Raw genomic sequence first — 21,144 nt, 5'->3', positions numbered from 1 at the left:
AAACAAAAGTAGCCCAACAAACCACATTAAAGTGTTTTAAAAATGCCAACAATTTTTTAGGTGCGGGGCGAGCTAGGTGGGGTGGGTGGGTAGATAGGTTGGGGTGGTGGGTAGTGCTGGGGTAGTTGGGGGGGGGGGTAGGTGGGGGTAGCTAGGTGAAGGGAGGGGGTAGGGGTAGGTGGGGGGAAGTTGGGGGGGGGGTGCGGGGGCGGTGGGGGGAGGGGGTAGGTAGGAGTGGGGGGGGGGGCTAGTTAGGCGTTGAAGGGGGTAGACAGGTGGTGGAGGGGGATTTGTGCGGTGTAGTTTAGATAATTAGGGGTGACTTATATAGGAACAAAAAATCTCAAAATGGCCTCTTCACCTTGAACATTACCAGCAGTTCCTAATTACTATACATTACAAACGAAGCTACTGTTAAAGTCCAATGTTCGAAAACAAGTCAAAAATCAAAAACGGAGGAAAATGCTCGAACAGAAAGAAGTCAAAATTCAAGTCATGAACAAACTTGCTTTCTGCTAAAAAAAACCTGTAGAATCTCAATACTCCTCTTCGAGTCGTAAAAAGACTCACAAGTTCGCAATAATTACTATGAATTTCGTTCAAGAGCAATCAATAATCCGCAATTGCAAAACAGCGAAGATTTAAAACAAAAACAAAAAAGGCACTAACAACTTGATTATACCTTAAGCAGTAATCCAAAACATCATTATTAAGTTTTGAGCTACTTTTGGTCTGCTTCCGTTTTTCTCCTTCACATCAGTTTTATTGCTTCCGATTTTTTCAAGAACATTTTAAGACATTTTGTAGCAAAAAGCAAAAATCATTGTCGAGTGCAATTGACTTTCTCGAGGGGGTGCAAGCGACTGCAAAACGCGGCACGGTGCAATAAAGAGAAACTGGATCATGTAACAAATAATTAAATCTAAAAAACATTAAAATAATATTTCCATAAAAAAACAATAACACTTTCATAATGCTCTACGATATAGAGGTCCTTAACTTGAAAGAAAATTAGTTTTTTTGGAGGCCAGAAAAAACACCAAAAAAATACACAAATTATTTTTTCTTTTTCCTTTTTTCTAGAGAAAAATGCTTTGTGTATTACTATCATATATAGAGTATCACAGTTGTTCATTTGGATATGGCTTCTGTCAAACAAAATCTGAAAAACTTACTGTAAGGCAATACATTGCTAAGAAAAATTTAAGATTTCAAACAAAGGAAATTGAGTGCTTTTAAAAAAATTTTAGCGTCTGTTTATCTGCTAGATTCCCATGTTCTATAAAGTATTTCTGTTTTGGTTGAATAAAAAAATCAAATGAACTACAGAAAAAATAAAAACCTAAAATGGGTACTAAAAAGAGCTCGCGAAAAGAGAAATTGCGAGAAATTTTTTTTGTCTTCAAAAGACTCAATTTTTTTGAGAAACCTTTTGGGTCTTTTCCGTTTGTGCCACGCAGCTCAGTGGGTGCACATTATTTGCACCCTCCAGACGCACGTGCCATATTTTCATATGCCGGTAACCCTTTGTAATAAAAATTAAAAGTAGCCTCTTAAAGCTACAAAATGGTGTTGCCTTTTTCTCTACGATGCGTGAACAAAAATTGAAAAATTGACTCAAGAAAAAGGCGTTTACGCACATATAGGAAAAATTTTGAAACAAAAAATAATGGCAACACATACTCTAGGAAACTATTGAAGACACACTTTAGAATCTCAGACATTTTCATTCGAAAAGACAATATTTTAAACTCAGCTACAAACAGCTTGGTTTAGTTTTGTATCCACTTTCTAGGTGATCACTACAAACAAAAAACAGCCTGACGTCGGAACAAATGCTCTCAACCGACAGCTGATCAATTTTTGAATAGATAGATAAGGCGTTCAACACTGAAGCAACGAAAATTAAGTTCATTTTACCCCTCAATTTAGATACAGAATTCTCTATTATGGCGAAATTAAGGAATTATATGCTAAAGGCCATATTTGAATTTACTGCGGAATTTATTTGTCGAAACTCCATCTCGGCACCACTAAACTACTACCAATATAATTACCCTAAATGAAAAGTATCAAAGGGGTTTCGGCAACACAAAATGAAAATGAACAGTGCACATAAAGAGTAGAAAGGAAACCAATGAATCCAAGAACGAGTAGTCTAAAGAGTAGATTCAAAACTCTTGGTGAACAACCAACTAAACTAACGAAGTGGTAAACAAACCATCACAAAACCAAATCTTAAATCATATTCAGACCAATTTATTAAAAAAAACAACAGTTGTCAAAATAAACAATACAATTTGACTGACAAAAAAAGGTGAAACCTAACAACGTTATACCCGCCATATCAAATATTTAAATTACTAATACGGCCCACTAATGAAACGAAAATTGCCCCCCGACGATAGGTTATTTCTGTAAAATAATATTTATTAGAAATCAGAAAAAAACACCATCAAGACAACCGATGGAATGATAACACAGAGACCATGGTCATCTAGTAAACCTGTACTCAGCAACTTAACTAAATGCCTAGCAACTGTAATGTACTTTTTGGCACTTCAACAATAGTAGCAAGTGTGCCATAGAATCAACCAAATTCAAAATAGCATTATTAAACTTGAAGAAAGTTGAGACATGTTCAGAAAGATTTTAAAACACGACAATAAGACACAAAGTTACAGTGCAAAGACTATCAAAATATATGACTAATAGGAACTGTTTGAACAATAAGTTGGATTTACTTTTAGCATCAAACATTTAAACGGAACGGCAAAAATCTCACCCTTATCAATAAACAGCCATTAAACCAAAATTTTTAAATATTGATTGTCGTAGCAACCGTGGAAGTATGATCGATTAGGCAATTAACGACGTCTCAAAAACCTTGGCCTGAAACGTATAAATTGAAAACTAGTAATTGCTATTCAGCAACTTTAAAGCTTGATTGAAAATAATTGCCATTCGTCGCATACACATATGCGGCAACATAAGAAATTCCCGTGAATGTGTGACGGACTCGAAATGATACAGTATATCTATCTATCTTTAAAGATCTGTCAAATGCTCTTAAAAAGGTTCGAAGAAACCTGTTAGTAGGTAAGGCACAACGAATGGCAACTGAGTGAAAAATCGGGTTTCGTTGTTACAACCAATATATTTCTCTCTACGGTCCAATAACTGGATCTAATCTGTTCCCCGCACCTTCGTGGTCATATAAATTTCACAACCAGTCGCGCGTGCTAATTTTTTTACATAGCAAAGTGCTTTATCACAACACAAATATTGTAAACGGAGGATATAAAAAAAACAATGGGGACTGAAACCAAGTAGATCACAAAGATCTTTTCAATTGCCCCCCTTTGCAGAAGGGGGTGGGGGCTTTTCTTGAATAGAATTTAAGCACGCCATTTATGAAGCAATCAGAGACTACTCATAATTTTTGACAGATGCGCATACTATGTCAAACTGAACAGATTAAAACTAGCAGGTCCGTAAAAGCAATTCGATTAAACTTTTAAACTTTCTAAAACTTTTGGAAGGACATACGTGCGCTTCCCAATAGTAATTCAAATGATGCATTTACCAAAAACTGACAATTTGTAAACAACATTGAACTAACTCTTCGCTAAAACAAAATAGGACAACACTTGCCACAAATATTGGCCGCAAAACTGATCAATCTGTATATAAAGGGAAGTCTGATGTTCTGTTCTGATGAGAATAAAGCAACCGAATAACGTCCAGAGAAAGACCATCAAAAGGAGGTGAGCAGGTATTTGCAACCTGCCTTGGCTGTAGGATATAAATTTCAAGCAGCTTGAACCAATATCAGAACCTCTTATAAACAACCTCTTTAAAAATGAAATTTGGTGCAAATTTTACCTCACTTTTAAAAGTGACCACTAAACGCGTGAAGTAGAGCCCAAATTTGACCACATTAAATTGAGAAATCAAAGGCAAACTATCGAAAAAAAAAATCTGTCAGGCAAAACATTTACATGAAACAACAGTTAGAAATCATTTATATGATGAATCAGTCAATAGTCAGCAAATAATAGTCAGTCAAAAATACCCTGAGTCATCAAAACCTACTTCGCAAAAGCCTAAAAAAGGAGTGTAAACTCACATGGTTGCAAAAAACGACGAAACAAAAAATAATAATACCTGTGCTCAGCTATCACTATCAAAGCTATTTTTTAAAAAAGAGAAAGGAAGGTCAAGGGAAAAGTAATAGACAATTCAGCGCTTTTTGAAGATTTGTTTTGCATCAGAACTGCGGTCAATGCCTTCTTTTCCCATGTATTCCCAATTTTGACATATTTTTATCCCTGCTTTTTTGATTCACCTCTCGCGATCTCCTCTTAACAAGGATGTCCGAAAACTCTTAATTACGCACTACGGGATATCTTAAACATGCTCTTCAGAGGCCCCTTAAAGATGCATATTAGGATTTCGTTAAAGCATGGTCCACTCTAAACTGTCATGCAGTTAATATATAGGATAGGATAGGCCATGCTATGGAATTAGCCGAAATGGAATAAAGTGAAACGAAACTCCGACGCGGGCTAGTGGCGATAATCGATCGGTGATTTCATTCCACAGCGCAAGAGAGGTGTGGCCCTGAAGAGAGGTCCGCAATTGCGCTTGAACTGATATTCCGCTATCTATACTGTAGGCCAAGTAATGTTCTGGTAAATTTTAGCACGAAGGGGATTCTCTACCAAGGGAGGGGACGGTGGGGGTCAATTGTTGAAAACATCTAATCACAGTAAATCGGAATTACAAAACCAAATAAAATTTAATCCAACAAAAAAAGTTAGCTTTTTAAACTTTAATTTTCCAAATCAGATTTATAAAAAAAATAAGCAGAACTGTTTGATGTAGGATATTCTAAGCATCAGACAGCCTCATTCAAAAATCAACCAACTGTTTAAAGCTTCATTAATGCGGAAGAATTGCATGCAATCTGGAACATACATTTGGGATCATAAAAGAAACGAACCAGAACAAAAAACAATCAATTCTCAATATTCATTAGAACAATTTTTTCATTCCAATTTTGATTGGAAACTTCAGCAAACCACATAACCTTGAGCAACAAATTGAAATTGGACACCGTCCGCTTAAAATTCCGACAAAAGAAATTGAATTACTGACCAGAAAACTTATGTCAAGCACAGTCAGCAGACAACAGAGCAAAACAGGTTAATTTTCAACAAAATGCTATAAGTTTGTGATATAATTACGCCTGAAGAAACTGATAAACAGAATAAATAATGTGCCGTAGTTCCTTAAAAAAACCAGACCTAATAGCGAGAGCCTAAACGTCTAAATAGCCTATTCACAAAAACGAAAAGAAAAAATTAATTAAAAAATTCTTCACATGTTTTTGCATCTATTAAAAAGCAGTCTAAACCACATAAATCACTAATGTCTACTAGTGTAACTTCTGGCGAGCTTTAAAAAAAATCTCACGCGCTACAATTGACGTGAAAATCGTAAGTCATTAAAACCCACTTCGCAAAATTCGAAAAGGGAGTGTTACCTCAAATGTTTGCAAAAAACGGCAAAAAACTTATTTGATAGCAAATAATAAATCTGCTCAGCTACCATTTTCGCAGCTATTATAATAAAGAGAAAGGAAGGGGAAAGGAAAAGCAACAAAATTCCACGATTTTGAAGAATCGGTTTGCATCAGAACTGCGGTCAATGCCTTCTTTTCCCATGTATTCCCAATTTTGACATATTTTTATCCCTGCTTTTTTGATTCACCTCTCGCGATCTCCTCTTAACAAGGATGTCCGAAAACTCTTAATTACGCACTACGTGATATCTTAAACATGCACTTCAGAGGCCCCTTAAAGATGCATATTAGGATTTCGTTAAAGCATGGTCCACTCTAAACTGTCATGCAGTTAATATATAGGATAGGATAGGCCATGCTATGGAATTAGCCGAAATGGAATAAAGTGAAACGAAACTCCGACGCGGGCTAGTGGCGATAATCGATCGGTGATTTCATTCCACAGCGCAAGAGAGGTGTGGCCCTGAAGAGAGGTCCGCAATTGCGCTTGAACTGATATTCCGCTATCTATACTGTAGGCCAAGTAATGTTCTGGTAAATTTTAGCACGAAGGGGATTCTCTACCAAGGGAGGGGACGGTGGGGGTCAATTGTTGAAAACATCTAATCACAGTAAATCGGAATTACAAAACCAAATAAAATTTAATCCAACAAAAAAAGTTAGCTTTTTAAACTTTAATTTTCCAAATCAGATTTATAAAAAAAAATAAGCAGAACTGTTTGATGTAGGATATTCTAAGCATCAGACAGCCTCCTTCAAAAATCAACCAACTGTTTAAAGCTTCATTAATGCGGAACAACTGCATGCAATCTGAAACATACATTTGGGATCATAAAAGAAACGAACCAGAACAAAAAACAATCAATTCTCAATATTCATTAGAACAATTTTTTCATTCCAATTTTGATTGGAAACTTCAGCAAACCACATAACCTTGAGCAACAAATTGAAATTGGACACCGTCCGCTTAAAATTCCGACAAAAGAAATTGAATTACTGACCAGAAAACTTATGTCAAGCACAGTCAGCAGACAACAGAGCAAAACAGGTTAATTTTCAACAAAATGCTATAAGTTTGTGATATAATTACGCCTGAAGAAACTGATAAACAGAATAAATAATGTGCCGTAGTTCCTTAAAAAAACCAGACCTAATAGCGAGAGCCTAAACGTCTAAATAGCCTAATCACAAAAACGAAAAGAAAAAATTAATTAAAAAATTCTTCACATGTTTTTGCATCTATTAAAAAGCAGTCTAAACCACATAGATCACTAATGTCTACTAGTGTAACTTCGGGCGAGCTTTAAAAAAAATCTCACGCGCTACAATTGACGTGAAAATCGTAAGTCATTAAAACCCACTTCGCAAAATTCGAAAAGGGAGTGTTACCTCAAATGTTTGCAAAAAACGGCAAAAAACTTATTTGATAGCAAATAATAAATCTGCTCAGCTACCATTTTCGCAGCTATTATAATAAAGAGAAAGGAAGGGGAAAGGAAAAGCAACAAAATTCCACGATTTTGAAGAATCGGTTTGCATCAGAACTGCGGTCAATGCCTTCTTTTTCATGTATTCCCAATTTTGACATATTTTTGCATCCTTGCTTTTTTGGCGCATGAACATTTGGACACCTGCAATTTTCGGTCATTGACTCCTTCATTTCTGTCAATGATTCTTTTTAAATCCGCGCTTTTTCGGACTTTACCATCCTAGAACATTGTTCGATGATTGACCTCACGCGATCTCTCCTCTTAACAATGCTGTTCAAAAACTCGGGATATCTTAAACGGGATGATCTTCGGGATATCTTAAACATGCTCCTCATTTTAGACTTTCGTTATACCACTGTGCCTTCTAAACTGCAGTGCGTTTAATATATAAGATAAGATCGGCCATGCTATGACAATTAGCCGAATTGGAATAAGAACAAAAAGAATTTCCAACGCGGAATAGTTGCGATAACCGAACGGCGATTTCATTCCACAGCACAACAGATGTGGCCTTGAACAGAGGTCCTCAGTTGTGCTTAAACTGATATTCGTCTATCTAAACTGTAGGCCAAGTAATGTTCTCGTAAATTAAAGCACAAAGGAGGATTCCCTAGTTACCAAGGGAGGGGACGGGGGGGGGGGGGGGGGTCAATTGTTGAAAAAATCTCATCACAGTGAATCGGAATTACATAACCAAAAAAAATTTAATCCAACAAAAAAAGTTAGCTTTTTAAACTTATTTTCCAAATCAGATTTATAAAAAAATTAAGCAGAACTGTTTGAAGTAGGATATTCTAAGCATCAAATATCCTCATTCAAAAATCAACCAATTGTTTAGAGCTACATTATTGCGGAAGAACTGCATGCAATCTGAAACATACATTTGGGATCACAAAAGAAACGAACCAGAACAAAAAACAATCAATTCTCAATATTAATTACAACAAATATTTTCATTCCAAAAAGAACCAGTTTTGCTTGGAAAGTTCAGCAAACCACACAACCTTGAGCAACAAATTGAAATTGGACACCGTCCGCTTAAAATTCCGACAAAAGAAATCGAATTACTGACCACAAAACTTATGTCAAGCACAGTCAGCAGACAACAGAGCAAAACAGGTTAATTTTCAACAAAATGCTATAAGTTTGTGATATAATTACGCCTACAGAAACTGATAAACCGAATACATAATGTGACTTAGTTCCTTATAAAAACCCAGACCATTTAGCGAGAGCCTAAACATCTAAATATCCTAACCACAAAAACAAAAAAAATTATTCAAAAATTCTTCATATGTTTTTGCATCTTTTAAAAAGCAGTCTAAACCGCAGAAATCACTAATGTCTACTAGTGGAACTTCGGGCAAGCTTGAAAAACTTTCACGCGCTACATTTGACGTCTAAATCGTAATTCATTAAAACCCACTTCGCAAAAGTCGAAAAGGGAGTGTTACCTCAAATGTTTGCAAAACTCGACAAAAAATTATTTGATAGCAAACAATAGCTCTGCTCAGCTACCATTATCGCAGCTATTATTAAAAAAGAGAAAGGAAGGGGGAAGGAAAAGTAAAATAAAATTCAACGATTTTGAAGAATCGTTTTGCATCAGAACAGCGGTCAATGCCTTCTTTTCCATGTATTCCCAATTTTGACACATTTTTTGTATCCTTGCTTTTTCGGCGCATGAACATTTTGACACCTGCATTTTTCGGTCATTGACTCCTTCATTTCTGTCAATGATTCTTTTTCAATCCGCGCTTTTTCGGACTTTACCCTCCTAGAACATTGTTCGATGATTGACCTCACTCGATCTCTCCTCTTAACAATGCTGTTCAAAAACTCGGGATATCTTAAACGGGATGATCTTCGGGATATCTTAAACATGCTCCTCATTTTACACTTTCGTTATACCACTGTGCCCTCTAAACTGCCGTGCATTTAATATATAGGATAAGATCGGCCATGCTATGACAATTAGCCGAATTGGAATAAGAACAAAAAGAATTTCCAACGCGGAATAGTTGCGATAACCGAACGGCGATTTCATTCCACAGCACAACAGATGTGGCCTTGAACAGAGGTCCTCAGTTGCGCTTAAACTGATATTCGTCTATCTAAACTGTAGGCCAAGTAATGTTCTCGTAAATTAAAGCACAAAGGGGGATTCTCTACTAGTTACCAAGGGAGGGGACGGGGGGGGGGTCAATTGTTGAAAAAATCTCATCACAGTGAATCGGAATTACATAACCAAAAAAAATTTAATCCAACAAAAAAATAAGCAGAACTGTTTGAAGTAGGATATTCTAAGCACCAAATATCCTTATTCAAAAATCAACCAATTTTTTAGAGCTACATTATTGCGGAAGAACTGCATGCAATCTGAAACATACATTTGGGATCACAAAAGAAACGAACCAGAACAAAAAACAATCAATTCTCAATATTAATTACAACAAATATTTTCATTCCAAAAAGAACCAGTTTTGCTTGGAAAGTTCAGCAAACCACACAACCATGAGCAACAAATTGAAATTGGACACCGTCCGCTTAAAATTCCGACAAAAGAAATTGAATTACTGACCACAAAACTTATGTCAAGCACAGTCAGCAGACAACAGAGCAAAACAGGTTAATTTTCAACAAAATGCTATAAGTTTGTGATATAATTACGCCTACAGAAACTGACAAACCGAATACATAATGTGACTTAGTTCCTTAAAAAAACCCAGACCATTTAGCGAGAGCTTAAACATCTAAATATCCTAACCACAAAAACAAAAAAAAATATTCAAAAATTCTTCATATGTTTTGGCATCTTTTAAAAAGCAGTCTAAACCGCAGAAATCACTAATGTCTACTAGTGGAACTTCGGGCAAGCTTGAAAAACTTTCACGCGCTACATTTGACGTCTAAATCGTAAGTCATTAAAACCCACTTCGCAAAAGTCGAAAAGGGAGTGTTACCTCAAATGTTTGCAAAACTCGACAAAAAATTATTTGATAGCAAACAATAGCTCTGCTCAGCTATCATTATCGCAGCTATTATTAAAAAAGAGAAAGGAAGGGGGAAGGAAAAGTAAAATAAAATTCCACGATTTTGAAGAATCGTTTTGCATCAGAACAGCGGTCAATGCCTTCTTTTCGATGTATTCCCAATTTGGACTTATTTTTTGTATCCTTGCTTTTTCGGCGCGTGAACATTTTGACACCTGCATTTTTCATTCATTGACGCTTACAGCATTTCGGTCAATGACTCTATTTCAATGGGCGCTTTTTCGGAGATTAACCTTTTAGAACCCTGTTCGATGATTGACCTCTCGCGATCTTTCCTCTAAACAATGCTATTCAAAAGCTCTTAATTATGTTCTTCGGGATATCTTAAACATGCTCCTGAGAGGCCCCTTAAACATGCAATTTAGACTTTCGTTATACCACTGTGCCTTCTAAACTGCCATGCGTTTAATATATAGGATAAGATCCGCCATGCTATGGCAATTGGCCGAATTGGAATAAAAACAAAAAGAATTTCCAACGCTGAATAGTTGCGATAACCGAACGGCGATTTCATTCCGAAGCACAAGAGAGGTGTGGCCTTGAACAGAGGTCAGAAAATGCGCTTGAACTGATATGGCTATCTAAACTGTAGGCCAAGTAATGTTTAATGTTCTGGTAAATTACAGCATAAAGAGGGATTCTCTACTAGTTATCAAGGGAGTGGGCGGTAGAGATTTTTAAATATAAATCAGATTTATATATGAGAGATTAAGCAGAACTGTTTGAGGTAGGATATTTTAGGCTTCAAACATGCTCATTCAAAAATCAACCAATTATTTAAAGCTTTATTAATGCGGAACAACTGCATGCCTTCTGAAATATACATTTCAGATAGCAGAAAACTGATTTAAAAGCATAACAGAAATGAATCAGAGAACAAAAAAACCATCATTTCTCAATATTAATCAGATCAAATTTCTTCGCTCTAAGAAGAACAAATTTTGATCGGAAAAGAACAAATTTTGATCAGCAAACCACACAACCATGAGCAACAAATTAAACTTGGACACTGTCCGCTTAAACTTCCGACAAAAAATTGAATTACTGACAAGAAACCTGCAACTTATATGTCCAACACAGTCAGCAGACAACAGAGCAAAACAGGCTACTTTTTAACAAAATCCCTTGAGTTAGTGATGTAAACGCCTACAGAAACTGATAAACTGAATGCAAACTGTGACGTAGTTCCTAAAAAAACAAAACCTTTTAGCGAGATCTTAAACGTCTAAATACCCAAACCCCAAAAACAACACGAAAAAATTATCAAACATAACCAACTAATTAAAAAACTAAAAAAACTTTTTTCAAAAAATTTCGAAAATTAAATATTATCAAAAAAGCTAAAGCTGGAGTTATTCAAATATTGATAGCCATTCCAATAACATTAGAAACTATTCGAAAGCTAATCATCAAGCCTTGGAGGAGGTACCTAGAATTCTTCTGCCGAAAAAAATAAATTTCGAAAAGATTCAAAAAACTCGAAAAAATTGCAAATATTTTAAAATGCTTTTATTAAAATCTTGAAAAAAAATCCATTGCATCTAAAAGCTATGCATTTACCTATAATCAAACCCTGAGGGAGTTTATCTGGCTCTTGAGGCTGGAGAAACCTGAAAAATGGCAAAAATTTTCAAGTTTTAAAAAAAAATTGCTAAAATTTGTCATATTGAAAAATTGAAAGCTTTATTCCAGTAACTTATTATCGAATGCCTAAGGACGTGTGGCCTTGGGGGCAATAAAGGGGGGGTCAGCATTGGGGGTGTCTTCAACCTCTAAGAACCACCATTCACGCCATAAGTATAAGTCTCCGAAACAGTGAGCGTAAAATCGGTCAGGCGAAAAATCGCATAAAAATGACCGACAGGACTAATGTAATTGCTACAATCTGAAACATACATTTGAGGTCTCAAAAAGCTTCTGAGATAAAGTCATAAAAAACGAACCAGAACAAAAAACAATCAATTCTCAATTAGAACAAATATTTTCATTCCAAAAAGAACCAATTTTGATTGGAAAGTTCAGCAAACTACACAACCTTGAGCAACAAATTGAAATTGGACACCGTCCGCTTCAACTTCCGACAAAAGAAAAGGAATTACTGACCACAAAACTTATGTCAAGCACAGTCAGCAGACAACAGAGCAAAACAGGTTAATTTTCAACAAAATGCTATAAGTTTGTGATATAATTACGCCTGAAGAAACTGATAAACAGAATAAATAATGTGCAGTAGTTCCTCAAAAAAACCAGACCTAATAGCGAGAACCTAAACGTCTAAATAGCCTAATCACAAAAACGAAAAGAAAAAATTAATTAAAATTCTTCAAATGTTTTTGCATCTTTTAAAAAGCAGTCTAAACCGCATAAATCACTAATGTCTACTAGTGTAACTTCGGTCAAGCTTTAAAAAATTTCAAGCGCTACATTTGACGCATAAATCGTAAGTCATTAAAACCCACTTCGCAAAAGTCGAAAAGGGAGTGTTACCTCAAATGTTTGCAAAACACGGCAAAAAAATTATTTGATAGCAAATAATAGCTCTGCTCAGCTATCATTATCGCAGCTATTATTTTAAAAAAAGAAAGGAAGGGGAAAGGAAAAGTAAAATAAAATTCTACGATTTTGAAGAATCGTTTTGCATCAGAACTGCGGTCAATGCCTTCTTTTCCATGTATTCCCAATTTTGACATATTCTTTGCATCCTTGCTTTTCTGGCGCGTAACATTTTGACACCTGCATTTTTCGGTCATTGACGCTTACTGCATTTCGGTCACTGACTCTTTTTCAATCGGCGCTTTTTCGGACATTAAGCTTTTAGAACATTGTTCGATGATTGACCTCTCGCGATCTTTCCTCTAAACAATGCTATTCAAAAGCTCTTAATTATGATCTTTGGGATATCTTAAACATGCTCCTGAGAGGCCCCTTAAACATGCAATTTAGACTTTCGTTATACCACTGTGCCTTCTAAACTAACGTGCGTTTATTATAAAGGATAAGATCGGCCATGCTATGGCAATTGGCCGAATTGGAATAAAAACAAAAAGAATTTCCAACGCTGAATAGTTGCGATAACCGAACGGCGATTTCATTCCGCAGCACAAGAGAGGTGTGGCCCTGAACAGAGGTCCGCAGTTGCGCTTAAACTGTTATGGCTATCTAAACTGTAGACCAAGTAATGTTTAATGTTCTGGTAAATTACAGCATAAAGAGGGATTCTCTACTAGTTATCAAGGGAGTGGGCGGTAGAGATTTTTAAATATAAGTCAGATTTATATATAAGAGATTAAGCAGAACTGTTCGAGGTAGGATATTTTAGGCATCAAACAAGCTCATTCAAAAATCAACCAATTGTTTAAAGCTTTATTAATGCGGAACAACTGCATGCACTCTGAAATATACATTTCAGATCGCAGAAAACTTCTGACATAAAAGCATAAAAGAAACGAATCAGAGAACAAAAAAACCATCATTTCTCAATACTAATCAGAACAAATTTCTTCATTCTAAGAACAAATTTTGATCGGAAAAGCAATTTTGATCAGCAAACCACACAACCATGAGCAACAAATTAAACATGGACACTGTCCGCTTAAACTTCCGACAAAAAATTGAATTACTGACAAGAAACCTGCAACTTATATGTCTAACAGAAACTGATAAACTGAAAACAAACTGTGACGTAGTTCCTAAAAAAAACAACACCTTTTAGCGATATCTTAAACGTCTTAATACCCAAACCCCAGAAACAACACGAAAAAATTATTGAACAACCAACTAATTAAAAAAACTAATAAAAAAAAACTATTTTCAAAAATTTCGAGAATTAAATATTATCAAAAAGCTAAAGCTGGAGTTATTCAAATATTGATACCCATTCCAATAACTTTAGAAACTATTCGACAGCTAATCATCAAGCCTTGGAGGAGGTCCCTAGAGTCCTGGTGCCGAAAAAAAATTAAAATTCGAAAAGATTCAAAAAACCTGAAAAAATTGCAAATATTTTAAAATGCTGATATTAAAATCTTGAAAAAAATTCCATTGCATCTCGAAGCTATGCATTTACCTATAATCAAACCCTAGAGGAGTTTATGTGGCTCTTGAGGCTGTAGAAACCTAAATGGCAAAAAAAATTTCAAAGAACTTGAAAGAAAATTGCAAGTTGCATTAAAAACTGTTAAAATTTGTGATAGTGAAAGCTAAAAATTAATCCATGGCCAAATAAAATTTTCCAGTAACTTATTCTAAAACCCTAAAGGAGATTTTCTGTTAGGCTGAAAACCGGAATAATGACAATAAAAGTCAAAAAAAATTGCAAGCTTTGTAAAAAAATTGCTAAAATTCCTGGTGTTGAAATCTTGAAAATTCCATTACATTTAGAAACTATTCGGTAAACTATTGTCAAATCCTAGAAGAGGTTCCTCGGCTCTTGAGGCTGGAGAAATCTAAAAGGCGACAAAAATTTTCAAGTTTTATAAAAAAAATCGCTAAAATTTGTCAAATTAAAAAATTGAAAGCTTTATTCCAGTAACTCATTATCAAATCCCTAAGGACGTGTGCCCTTGGGGGCAATAAAGGGGGGGGGGGGGGGTCAGCATTTGGGGTGTCTTGAACCTCTAACCACCATTCACGCCATAAGTATAAGTCTCCGAAACAGTTTGAGCGTAAAATCGGTCAAGCGAAAAATCGCATAAAAAAGACCGACAGGACTAAGGTAATTGCTACAAACTTCGTTTGAGAGCAATTAAAAGTAAAATTGTCACACCTTTTTGCGTTGTTCTATAAAACAGTCTAAACCGCACAACTCACTAATGTCTGCTAGTGAAACTTTGTGGGAGATTAAAAAATTTTCACGCGCTAGATTTGACGTCAAAGTCATAAGTTCAATAATAACCCCAGCTACAAAAGAAAGTGGGACTATCGGGAAATAAGGACTATTGAAAATAACTAAAATGCTAAAAAAAACTTGCAATTTTTTCAACCTAAATATAACTAAAATTACTAACATCTCCATTACTAACATCTAGAACAAATCAATTCGCGGAAAACTATATAAAAGTATGAAAAAAACTTTCAGCTATAGATATAACGGACTAACGTCGGTTGAATTGCTCTGAAACGACCGCCAAGCAGTTGGCTTCGGTAGTAGCCAGATGCAGCTTAGGGATGCAAGCATTGTGGAGGGGGGTTAGGTGATGGGGGTAGTGTTGAGATGGCTAGACGAGAGAGGTCAAATCGGAGGGTGGAAGAGGTCCAGGCGGAGAGGGCTTCCAGCTTGAGGAGGGTGTATGCGGGAGTAACGAGTGTACGTGTGTGTGTGTGTGTGTGTGTGTGTCAGGGGGGGGGGGTCAAACGTTTAAGATTTGGAACAACTTCACACAACCGCCCTCCTCAAAACATGTTTATACTAGTAAGGCCTTGAAAGAGCTGCTCAGCCAATTGAAGCCCCCGGGCCAGTTTGCTGTTCACACCGTTTTTGAGGACCAAAATTTAAAAGGGTCAGACGAAAAATCGACCAAGCAAAAAATCGCCTTAAAAAGAAAAGACCACAACTGATATAATTGTACAAACTTTGCTTGAGAGCAATTAATCAACTTTAAAATTAGCTTTTCAATATTATAGATTTCCCAAGATCTTTCTCTGAGCGGATATTTCATGGCCCGAGTGAATAAGACGATATAAAAGTAAAAAAAAGACGAATAATTCTTAGGAGCATTTCATTTTTAAGTGCTCCTTTAAGGATACGTTTCAGAGCAAAAACTGAAGTAGAAACAATAGGATCAATCTACCAAACAATTTAGCTGGAAAGCTAAAAATAAACAACCAATATATCAAAACAGCATGTGTCAAAATAACATACTATGCATACGTATCTTGTGTACAGAACGTTTTAAAAACCTCTCTGCAAGGCTGTCAAACTTCTTAGATAATTTTTTTAAACAAGTATGTAGATAACGAAAGTAAACATTCCTTTCGATTCACAAGGGTGTCCCCGCCAAAACAGACATCACTCAACAAACACTTAAATTTTATAGGCTCAGTTCTATAACTTAATATGAGCTCTAAATTAACTCGATATAAGATTTAAATTTACAACAACTGAAATAAGAGAACGAACTTTCTCCAATTAAAAAAAATAGTCAACACTCAGCTTATGGTTTTCACTCAATTACAGAAAATCAGACCTTGGGTGACTAACGACGTTTAAATTAATCTCAAACAGACTATCGGTCGCATCAGCTCAGTTGCTCACAATTTTCAAGATTATAAATAACGCAGAAATTAGGCATTCTGGCAAAATATTATACTAAATATAGAAACAAACGTGTGTGTGTGTGTGTGTGTGTGTGTGTCGGGGGGGGGGGGGGTCAAACGTTTAAGATTTGGAACAACTTCACCCAACCGCCCTCCTCAAAACATTTTTACACTAGTAAGGCTTACGGAAATTTAAAAGGGTCAGACGAAAAATCGACCAAGCAAAAAATCGCCTTAAAAAGAAAAGACCACAACTGATATAATTGTACAAACTTTGCTTGAGATCAATTAATCAACTTTAAAATTAGCTTTCCAATATTTTAAGATTTCCCAAGATCTTTCTCTGAGCGGATATTTCATGACCCGAGTGAATAAGACGATATAAAAGTAAAAAAAAGACGAATAATTCTTAGGAGCATTTCATTTTTAAGTGCTCCTTTAAGGATACGTTTCAGAGCAAAAACTGAAGTAGAAACAATAGGATCAATCTACCAAACAATTTAGCTGGAAAGCTAAAAATAAACAACCAATATATCAAAACAGCATGTGTCAAGCCAATGTGTCAAAATAACATACCATGCATACGTATCTTGTGTACAGAACGTTTTAAAAACCTCTCTGCAAGGCTGTCAAACTTCTTAGATAATTTTTTTAATCAAGTATGTAGATAACGAAAGTAAACATTCCTTTGGATTCACAAGGGTGTCCCCGCCAAATCAGACATCACTAAACAAACACTTAAATTTTATAGGCTCAGTTCTATAACTTAATAAGAGCTCTAAATTCACTCGATATACGATTTAAATTTACAAGAACTGAAATAAGAGAACGAACTTTCTCCAATTAAAAAAAATAGTCAACACTCAGCTTATGGTTTTTACTCAATTACAGAAAATCAGACCTTGGGTGACTAACGACGTTCAAATTAATCTCAAACAGACTGTCGGTCGCATCAGCTCAGTTGCTCACAATTTTCAAGATTATAAATAACGCAGAAATTAGGCATTCTGGCAAAGTATTATACTAAATATAGAAACAAACGGGGAAAAGTAAATTTCGCTCTTATTTAATATTTCGGCAGAAAAAATTTTAAAAATCGCATGTCCCCACAATACAGTCATAGATAAAATAGTCAAAAAATGAAAACAATCGTCCCAGAAAAAAGAGTCCCAAAAACAGACAAGACAGTCCCAGCCAAAATAGTCACAAAAGATAGAGACTACGCACTAATTAACAAAATTTGAGCTCAAAAAAAAGATAAGATACTTTACCAACACATTCAGATCCATAAAAAAACAAGATGTTAAAGGGAATGGCAGGTTTCATTAAATTGACAAGCATATAAAAAATTAACCAGTATAATATATATATATATATATATATATATATATATATATATATACGCACGATGTTTGGTGTCATAATATTGACGCAGGGTGTTACGATGCAATTCACAAAGAAAACCAAAACAAAAACAAAATTGCACTTTCTGGAGACCATGGCTATATTAGGCAGAGTCACACTACGTAATGAACAAAGAGACGTTAAAACATTTTACGCTCATTTAGCAAATCCAGAATATATTGAGAAGAAAAATATCCATTCGGAGTTGGCGTTGGAAGAGCAGAAATGCCCGACGAGACTCCACGCCAAACAATATTTGCTGCTCGAAAGACAAGAGAAAAACTCAAACCAAAGGATAGTAAACGAAACGCCACAACAAAATCATCCACAAACGAGCCGGCGTCACTGAAAAAATTCAAGATTCACGAGATCTTACAAATGGCGCATGGTGATGACAAACTCACTTATCAAGATTCATGGCCCCAAGATGACAAAACATTAATTGTTTTTGCAAGTTCCCAGAATTTCATTTGCACGGCTTTATTGCCAGTAAAAAGATGTTAATTTTGCATCCGAAAAACTGCAGTCAACTTGCCCGGAGGAGTATGAAGCAATTATCAACTGTTTTGAAGACAATTACAGCAGTCGATAAAACTCTATCGCTCAGGCAAAAATTTGATATAATTGTAGAGATAACAGCTACTCTGCAAGTGAAGAGGCCAAAAAAGGCAATTTTACAACACTAGGCCTTGTCAAAAATTTTCAGCATCCGAATATGACTGATTTCACGAGAGAATTAAAATACCAATAGAAGCTATCTCGTTATGGCAAAAAATACTGATAACTAATTTTTTAATTTCCCCTTCTCTCACAGCAACAAGCGGCTGGGTTGTCCGTATTTTAAGACTTTTCATCGTTTTTGAACAACCGATCTGATTGACCTTCCCTTTTTGCACTTTCGCCTACTCCTCCCGAGTAAGCTGAGTAGGCTGAAAATTTTTTCAGCCTACTTGGGCTAGAAACGTGAATTCCGAATGTAGGTCAAGACCACTAACAAAAGCTGCGGTGATATTAGTTTTCCTACCTTCACACAATCTTTTAATATTAGAGCAGCACTCTTTTTGATCAATCTAAGGAGCGCATTGGCCGGGAATGCTTTGTCCAGGGACTGTTTTACTTGGGACTATTTCGCATTTTTTTAATTATTGTCTGGAACTGTTTTGGGACTAACTCTAAGAAGTTTTCAAAGCAAAGTTTGGTGTGCAAAAATGAATAACGAGTCCTCGGAATGCACTTCCTTAATTTTTAAAAATTCTAATAAAACGAACAAAGCAAAACAATAACCATGCAACACTGAGAGCAAAGAAATAGAAGATAATTCCGTGTATGACTTAAAACGTTTGGAAAATTTTACTCCAGTTGTTCTCTTCTCAAAAACTGAAAATGTTTAGGGATCAATAGAAGCAATTATAATGAGGACCACTTTCAAAAACATTTGTGATCAACTCAAAAGCAACTTGACGATGAAACTCTAAAAATATTGGGGGACTTGAACGCAACTGTCGGGGAAGATGGTTCTCAAAAGATGACCAGAGAATAAAAGGGCCAGCAGGCAAAACTGATCAAAGAATTTACATTTTGAAGACTTGCCGCGTGCAACTTCAAACGGGGAAGCAATTTTGTGTTAAATGAATAAGATAAAATCAGATAACTACAAAATCAATTAATTCGAAAGAAACGCACGCTTGTAATTTAGATCGATCTTATCCCAGATTAGAAAATCGACCCAAAAGAGTTCCAAAAATTTTGAATAGTCTTAGCTTAGTCATTCAGTTAAAAGATTATTTACCATACAATAAGCATTTGAGCAACCCAAAAAAGAAAGTTTTAAATACTGATTCCTGAAAGTATAGACAACGAAGCTTCAGTCATAACAAAACCACGCATCTCTACTTGTCTAGTGAAAAGTTTTTTGTTGAAACGCCCGTAAATTCCTCCTTTAAGTATTAGCAGTACTGTGGGTGATATTCTCAGAATTCCAACCGATCTAAAACCTGAAGGAAGCTCAGTAATGTGCGTTCTCACATAATGTTCCGACGCCGCTCAACCATATTTTTGACTTAATTGTCCGCCAAATGATGATTTTAACCTTGGGGTTAAACGAATTTATATGTTTGAGATTCAAAAAAAAACCATGAATATATTAAAAAATTTCAAAAAATCACAATTCGAAAAAATTGGTGTATCAATTTAAAAAATAGCTTTAAGCTCAAACTATAAAACAAGTTAGACAATAACACATTACAGGGCCGTTGATACCTGCCATTAAGGAGAGTAGGAGAAAAGACAAACAACAAAATCAAATACAACAACATGTATTACTTACGCCTATCTATTTAAAAAGAAACTGAATGAAAAAGTCCGAATAGCGTCAGATGACAAGTTAAGAAAACTATATTATTATTATTAAGAAAAACAATATCTAAATAATAAAACAACAAAGAAGTCTAAAATATAATTCATTTGAAAATGAGACCCCTTTCTCTGTTGACACTACACTAAAAAGTGGCAAAGATAAGACTGAAAGTAGCAGATCTGGAAAAACCATTATTAGTCAGAAAACAAATTTTTAAAATAGCAGGACATAACCTTAAGCTTTCAAACCGATATTTGTAAACAGATCAACTTGTTGTTGCTTAGGACGACTATTGGGCGTGTCATTAGTGAGACTAAGTCAAGGACTACAAACTAACAACGATTACCGGCAAAACTCAAACTTTCACAAACATTTTTACGCAAACGGTGTTGAAGTCAAAAAACCATATGCTTTTTGCTGAAATTATTCTGGTCTGTAACTAAACAAAAAAGCAGATGTATTTAGAAAACATACAGCGCGCCATTAAAATCCGAATAACTTGTGAACTTTAAACAGCTCGGCCAAAATTGGTCTTGAGCTTGCTGCTTCTCCATTAAAATAAAGAAATGTTCCAAATGATACCAGAATAGCAAATTTCACCAAAGAGACAATATGTCAAAAAATGATGAATTTTGGATACTAATCTAGTTATATTACCGAAAAACCATTATGCATCCAATGAAAGCTATAGATAATTTCTTTATTAGCTCCCTAGATAACAAATTGAATATTTGATAAATTAGACTCCGTCATAAGACTGCGAAAAGAATATAAATTTCTTGGCAATACAAGAATTCATTAAAAAATTACACAAACAATTTTTCGGAGCCATACAAATTATGAGTTTTACTCAAAAACGGAATATCTATCACTTGGCCCTTATTTAAACTTAACAGGAAACTTATTAAATGAAATTTTAAATGAAAACAAACTTGCCTGTAGTTAGAAAAATGCCTAATAAACTTTTTAAGCAAACGAAAATCTTAACATATCAAAAAC

General features: G+C 35.3%; 2 protein-coding genes across 2 annotated transcripts in view; one reads left to right on the top strand and one right to left on the bottom strand.

Annotated features, from left to right (window-relative positions):
- The window catches only part of LOC142344530 (G protein-coupled receptor kinase 3-like), a 74,774-nt gene that overhangs the window by 40,747 nt on the left and 12,883 nt on the right, over positions 1 to 21,144 (bottom strand). The gene's annotated exons all lie outside the window — the stretch shown is intronic.
- The window catches only part of LOC142344531 (ras-related protein Rab-11B-like), a 450,398-nt gene continuing 450,296 nt past the window's right edge, over positions 21,043 to 21,144 (top strand). Inside the window, exon 1 of the mRNA XM_075396276.1 lies at positions 21,043 to 21,055. The gene's annotated coding sequence lies outside the window, so the exon portion shown is untranslated. The remainder of the gene's footprint in view (positions 21,056 to 21,144) is intronic.

The sequence above is a fragment of the Convolutriloba macropyga genome, chromosome 8, assembly GCF_964194025.1.
Source record: "Convolutriloba macropyga chromosome 8, txConMacr16.3, whole genome shotgun sequence".
Classification (NCBI taxonomy): Eukaryota; Metazoa; Xenacoelomorpha; order Acoela; family Convolutidae; genus Convolutriloba; species Convolutriloba macropyga.
The sequence above is the reverse complement of the archived record's forward strand: the minus strand, read 5'-3'. Positions and strand labels throughout refer to the sequence as shown.